Raw genomic sequence first — 7706 nt, forward strand, 5'->3', positions numbered from 1 at the left:
GGCAGAGTGCAGAAGATGCCCACTGCAACACACACTTCTCCAAAAATGCTGTGGAGCTGCATCCTGTAGATTGAATTCAGCAGGTCGAGAGGAGACTGGCAGTCTGCAAATATGACATTATACACAGACTTAAGATGCCTCACTTCATTCTCAAAGCCTGCTGTAAGATCCTGTGTATATTTGCTCACTAATGAGTGGCAAGCTGGGTGAATCTGACCTTCTTCTAAGTCTTTTAAATTTAAGTAAACCTTAATTTTAAAAGTTAAATGTTTATATAAATACTACATCCAAAGAATGCCATTAAGCCATAACTTATGAAACACTGTTTAAAGTCCTCATACCATTATTCAATACAAACTAATTAAAAACTAACAAAAGCCAAGAAATTATTAAATAATAATTACAAAACCAATTTTAAAAATGGACCAGCAATAGGCCTATAATAGTTATTCCCATCAGTCTGTTATAAATCATAAATCAAAAAGTAAACATTCAGAAATTAACAAGAATGCAGTCAAATGTTAAAAAAAATACCACTAAAATTACTCAGTGTTCATTTTTAATGAAGATAATATGGTACTGCATAATATATTAATTAAAGCGAATACATCCATCCAAGAGCAGTGTGTTGTATTCGTGTTTTCGTGACTGTATTAAAATACATCAAAAGCCGGCAGGTCGGTAATGCTTGTGACATGCGTCGTGACTCGTGTCCATTTTCCCTGTGTTATACAAACCAACTCTATTCACAACAGCGTAAAAAAGACGGGGATTTCAACCACATTATCATTCTGTTGGTGGCGGTGTGCGCCGGTAAGGAAAATTATGTGACAATACTGACCGGTAGTTTTCCTATGCCCACGAAAGTAAATCTGGCAGAGAAATGACAATACACTAACCGGTCTTAAAGAACGTCTTGATAGACTGGGATACAGCAATTCTCCTGGCCTCTCTCTCCCCTTCTTTTCATGGCGTTACTAGTACCCTGATTTAGGTTTTCCTTTCCCAGACATTTTCAGTCAGTGTCCTGCTCATCCACTAACTTCACCGCTAACCTCAGCAGCTCTGATTGGATCAGTTCACGAGCTGGGGTGGGACTTACAATTCATTGGGTCCCCCTGCTGTTTGTCACTGCATAATTAATAACAACGTCGGATCGGCCAAACCATTTTTCGGGAGGGCAGAGGAGCAGATACTTGGAAAGCTTGTCACCAAATTGCATGTTTGTGTGGTTTTCATTCAATTCTCAGGCATACAACTAATATAAAATAGAATTATTCACAGAACAGGTGTATATAGATACATATATATATATATATATATATATAGAGGCTAACTGCTGGATGTTGTGGGGCCCCCTATAATTGTCATCACCTTTCACCACACTAGCAAAGGCCCTGGCCACCACTGTGAAACGTACAGTAGGGCCAGGAGTACTACACACCTGTTGGAGTGCCTTACTAGAGGGAAGAGCACCCACTGAACCAAGGGCCTGGACTCAGGCTGTGGAGCACACGGCTGAAGGATCTTTGCAAGGCAATAAGAAACTGATCGAGTCACATATTTCACAGTCCAGTTTTATTCAAAAGCCTGATCCAGCTACAGTTGGGTTTCCCGCCTGTGGGGCTTGGATCTCCACACAGCCACCAGCAGTACAGCACAGAGCACAAGCACCGTGAAGGCAGCCACAGTCAGCACAGCATAGCCGAAGGCCTGGGACACTGTGGAGACAGGAGAGGGACAGGCAGCTCACAAGGGCGCAGACACCAGAGGACGGAGCGCCAGCAGACAGTCAAAGCTCCCCTCCTCACCTTCACGGGGAGAAGCCCTCCTGTCCACAGCAGAGAGCTCAGAGGCAGTCAGGATCACTTCCCCACTGGACACCACTGCCGTCTCCCTGGAGGCCCTCTGCACCGGGGCAACAGCTCTCCCTGAAGGGACAAGAGCAGCATTACAGAAGCAGGCCCTCCACTGGCAGAGCCTTAGGGAAAGATGCCATTCCAGCTCACACTGGAACCGAGCCACTCACTCATTCTCTGGCTGCATGGAGCGACACAGCTGTCAGTAGCACTGGGTTGGCACACTGCTGCACTACAGTGGATGAACACCTGGGGAAGCAGGAGATGCAGTACAATACAATGCCACCATTGGGAATACAGTCAAGACCATGGCACTCCTTGGCCAATAGACCCTTACCTTCTCCTTCAGAGGGAGCTGGGAGCCAGCATCCACAAAAGTGAACATCTGCACGATGAAGCGCTTGTAGTGCGTTGGGTATGGCAGCCCTGAGGAGCCAGCCACGGGAACCAAGGTGGTCTGGTACTGGTCGTCTCTGTACGGACACCTGGAAAGAGCACCACAATTGGGTTCAGAGGTCTACCTAAACCAGCAACACGAGCCGGCCGGAAAGAGATACAGGGCTCCAGTTACCCAGCAACCAGCAGGCTCCACTGGGGCTGGCCGAGTGGGCTGGGGGTGGAAGTTGCCCAGCAGTCTTCCAGCGTCAGGACAATGTTGGGGTCGGTCCTATTCAGGATGCGAACCTCAACATACACAGGATCCCGCAGGACCTTGGTCACGGGGTAGTCCCCATCACCGTAGTAGGAGTCATACACAGCTTCTACAGGAGGAACGACAGGCAGCTTTAAGAAGCCAGCATGCATTGGAAACCAGTTCATAGCATGGCCACGTACAAGGGCTCGTCACAGTACCCGTTGCAATCCTGAGCTCCACACCGAGAGGTCCCGGGGCCACGACTGAAGGAGGAGGCGGGGCTGCAGTGTACACTACAGCCTCCACGGGAACAAGCTCACTGCCCGAATACTTGCACAGGAAGGTCAGCCTGGAAGGAGAAGCAGGCAGCCATTGGACCTAGTCGGGTACTGGCACAAGGAGACGGGCACTGGGGAGCCCCACTTACTCATAGTAGCTGTCCCTGGTGATGGAGCCATCAGGCCCGTTCTGCACATCGCGTTTAGAGGACATCGTGTTCTCGTACACCACATCGCCACCCTCACTCTGGAAGAGGGAGGCAGACCCTCACGTTATGCAGCCGAGACAATGACCACAAGGCGCTGCAATGCTCAGGGCAAAGCTGGGAAACGCTTCCTCACCTTCAGCGTGCTTCCACAGGCACTGACTGGGAACTGGAACAAGGCAAAGCCAGCAGTGGTGCCAACAGGGCTGCAGGGGGCGCTCTGACCCCCTAGCAGGCTGACCGTGTCAAGGCTCAGCGGAGGCGTGGTCACATTCCTGGGTACTACAACCACAAACTGACCATCCGTGGTGCATTGCACAGTCACTGGAGGGAGAGGGGAGAAGATTAGCAAAGCAACGCGCTCAGGAGCCCTTTGTACGATATGTTGCCCTGAACACTCACCCTCATTGCTGTAATAACAGGGCTGTCTTCCCCTCTGATCAAAGCAGCAGTTACTCGCTTCACAGTCGGCTCTACTGATAGCAGGGGCACCACACGCCATTTTCTCGTTGTCACTAACCAAGCAGTTCTGACCCTGGGCTACAGAAACATCCGCCGCAGCCGCCATCAGCAAACAGACAAGACTCCAGACCCGCACGCTCATCCCAGACCTCTCCATTGTGCAACTCGGCAACGAACTGCCGAGAAGCGGCGCTCCGCTCCTTAAATAATCCGGCGCCCTGATTGGCTGAGGGCTGGCCCTGGCGCAGCAGGGTGCACGAGGGTTTCAGCCACCCCAGCGGGCCAATCGGGCTCTTTGGTGGAGCTCTCGCTTTGCTGCCACACAATCACGGTCAGATGCCACATCACTGTCTGTCGGCAACCCCGCCGCGCCCCGCTGCGCTCACTTCACTGCCCTGGCTCTCAACGCACAGCTCCCCTACCTACTGAGCACTCATCTCCAAGACTTCCACAGCTTTTTAGAGACAGTTCCGACTCATGTGAAGCTGAATGAGCACAACTATACCTTTATCATTTGTTTTTTGGTCCTAAATAGTAATAGAAACATTGAATACGACCATTCGAAGATTCGGTCTGCATGCGACACTCGTACCAGTAGCAGTGAAGATTAAGTGCATGACATTGTAACGGGTTTTCTTCAGAGACAGTGTTGGCTTTTCCAAAGAACGGAAGTGCAAAACCACATGGATTATCTGTTGATTCACACATTTCTATTGTAATTGAGCTTCGGGTTATACTTTAAACGGACAGTGTGCAAAATCACGTCCTCCTTGTAACGAGACACGATTTGATGCCCTGATTGCAACGAACCAATTACTTCCAGCATCACCGAGTGCACACTGAAAATGTATGGCAAGCCGCTGTGACATTTAGTCCATAATTTCTGATATCAAAAATACAATTGTTGGTATCAAGAATGATCTGCTACTTGTGATATCAACATTTGTATTTTTCACATCAGCAACTGTATTTTTGATATCAAAAACGCATACTATTTAGCATCCGTAACATGCGTACTAACTGACGTGAAACTTAACCCTTTACACTCCGCCCCAATATTTTCATATCGTCCGCGAGCCAAGTAGTAAATTGTAGGTTTATCAAAACTACAAAATGTACTAGAGACTATAGAGAAACTAGAAACCGGGAGCTTTCAAACGATGTCTTTCTCGCCTATGTAGGGTCTTCATAGCATGGGCTACAGGCTTGCGAAATCAGCCATTTGTCCTAGTGTACAGAGTGTTTGTTTTTAGTCTGTCAGCCGATTAGACCTTAAAATACGAAAGGCCACAACTTTCACTTGATCGAAGATAAATGCATAAGGCACAACGTAGCAAGGAGAAACACAAACCGGAAAAATGCCAGTCGAGAATGGCTGCCGCTGAGATTGTTCAACAGTGAACAGGGCAATGTCAGACATTAACAACGAGAGGAATGGCCGTTCTGAGTGCTCGCAATTATGAACGTCTACTCAGTGAATGCTCGCTCACCTGTTGCTGTCGTGACTGGGATGGTATACGAGTACATTACAAACTACATGACCCTCAGAGAAAGCCTGTACGGGGTTTTCTTCCTCGAGAAATGCGGCTATTGCGCGCAGTGCTCTTACCGCTCCTCGGTTCACTCGTGCAGCTCGGAGGAGCGCCTGGCGTATGCGGCTCGCACCCCGAAATATTCACTAGTTTGTGTCAAAATACATTGATTCGACTATTTTAAACGACACTGGCTCCGAAGTCTGTACCAAAATGACAATGTCAGTTTCATCTTCATTACGTCCTTTTGTTTCCAGGAGTTTCAAAGGATTTGCGGTGTTTCGGCAGAGAAATAAGGCACGAACAGTTCTGGGATCAGAACATTATGACCCCACATACACCTAAATCAAAGGTACACAATCCTAGCTCGGATTGCCGCTCTGTGACAAATGTATACACTTCAAATCAAGCAGCAGATTAGACGGAACAGACCCAACACTCTATAATGGCATCAAACCATCCTCTAGGTATACACAGACAGACCCAGGCATTGTTCATTGCACAATGATGCACAGGTTTCTCCCATACAAGGACGTTAGCTTAACAGAAAGTTAGTCCCTCATAGGCTGAGTCACATTTGCTCGGATTGAATACCTAAGCGTGCAACCATGCTTTTTGACCAAGAATTCGTCATACACACATCTGATCTAACCGTGTAGCTTAGGGTCACATGTGATGGTTTGTAACCCTGGCATCTGGGGTCATAACGATCCCCGTCCTCCTCCTGCATGTTCTAAAATACAGTTTCCTGCCACCACATGTGACTAGGGTGCAATGTTCCCAAACACTGAACCTTCTCCCGAAGCAGTCGTGTCTCACCCTCCAGAGCCCAATTCTCTGGAGAAGAGCTGCAGAGATGCTGGAAAGCAGCAACACTCAAACGGAGCGCTAAAGGACAGCTTTACATGATCTGTAGCATCCATTGATTGAGATCATGCAGAACTTGGAGAGCAAAGAGGAAAGACACGGGTCATGGTCTGTTCTCAGCTTTATTGATCAGTCACACCACAGTCAAGCCGTGGGTGGGCTTGCTCTCCTGTACAGCACAGTCCCCAGCACAGCAATGCACAACACAGCCACAGCAGCCACCACACCAGCCAGGAGCACAACCTCAGCAGAGATGCCTGCAAAGAAAGCACAGGTCAGTCACTTTAGGTCAAACCCAGACTACAGCAAGGGACCACAACCTCTGGCTCCAATTCAAGAGGCACATTCCCCACGCAAAGGCCCCAGTACCTGCTGCTTTGCCGTCCTCTGCAGTCAGGGGAGACCTCTGGGCATTCGTCTCCACTGGAGGGACGGCATCCTGCGGCTTCTCCAGCACACGCACAGACACCATGGCATCACCTTCCCATTCTGGAAGGTGGAGAGGCTTAGATCCAGCCAGACTCTATAGCCCAGTACCACACTCACAACCAGGCAAAGCATCCTTACCCTCCTTGAAAGCCAAGTCCCTGCCAAACCTCCCAATAAGCCTAGATCCAGACAGAGGGTTACAGCTGGAGTCACAGCAGCTACAGACCTGATCACTCCCATCCACCGAGCTCCAGCTACAACAGGGATACAGCGGTCAGTACAGATACCGGGAAGGGAACACCAAGGGCCTAGAGCACCCTCCCACCCCCACCCCACTACCTGTTGCCCACAGGCTGGCAGGCCTTGTCCAGGTTGTCCACAGCCTGGGAAGCAGCAGTCACCTTCAGGTGGCAGGTCAAGTAGATCTGAGCAGAACAGACATTGGCATGGTTAGTGCACCTTGGGAGAGCTGCTTCAATGCCAAAGCAGCCACACGGTTGAGAAAGCAGAGCCCAAACAAGCCAAAGATACAAAAGCACAGAGGCACAGTGGCTGGGAGACGTACGGAGCTGTTGGCTTCATTGTGGAACCTGAAGGCATCAAGCACCAGCTGCAGCTTCGTGACATCCTGAGGTCTTGGCATGAAGTGAGAACTGGAGCCCGTCACCTTGGCATCAATCAGGCAACTGGGCACAGGAGGAAATCCATTATAATGGCCCCGCTCAGAGTCGAGAGCCAACACCTGCAAGCACACTGGCCATGCTTGACTATGGGATCTCACTCACCCATAGTTCCCAATGAAAGTATAACTGGGAGAAGAGGTCGGGTCAGAGGTCAAGGTGGCCACACAGCTGTCCACAAACAGCCGCAGGGGCACGTGGCTGGCCTGGTTGACGGAGGCTTGGATGTTCAGGACGTCCCCCAGGAAGTACACGTTGGAGGGTCTCGGGGAGCTCCAGTCATCTGCCGAGACAGGGAGCAGCATGAGGCCTCTGCAGAGCAGAGCAGCACTCCGGTAAACGGGAGGCTTAGAGCTGCATTAGGTTGGCCTCTACCAGTCATGAGCTGCAGGGAGAAGTCCAGGAGATCCTCCGCAGACTTGGTGGAGGTGTAGGGGACCCAGGTTGGCTGCAGGGCATCGCTGCTCACATTGTGGAGCCTAGGGAGCAGACAGCAATTACACACCGATCCTACAGCAGCTAGGCTGAAGCAGTACTGCGGCAGAGTCCTCACCGGAGGTAGACGCACTCGATGTGGACAACAGCAGGGTCGGTTCTCACAATGCCAGTGTTGGCAATCGGGGACGGGTTGTAGTTTAGGGAGAAGCTGTACACCAGCTCGTCCTCGGTCATCTACAAGTGAAAGGCGCAACGCTTAAGCTCGGGATGGTTTTACCCATTCACCGTGCGAGTCTGCAGCCTTATTCCCCTCCCCTACTT

The sequence above is a fragment of the Amia ocellicauda genome, chromosome 13 (genome assembly GCF_036373705.1).
Source record: "Amia ocellicauda isolate fAmiCal2 chromosome 13, fAmiCal2.hap1, whole genome shotgun sequence".
In the NCBI taxonomy this organism is placed as follows: Eukaryota; Metazoa; Chordata; class Actinopteri; order Amiiformes; family Amiidae; genus Amia; species Amia ocellicauda.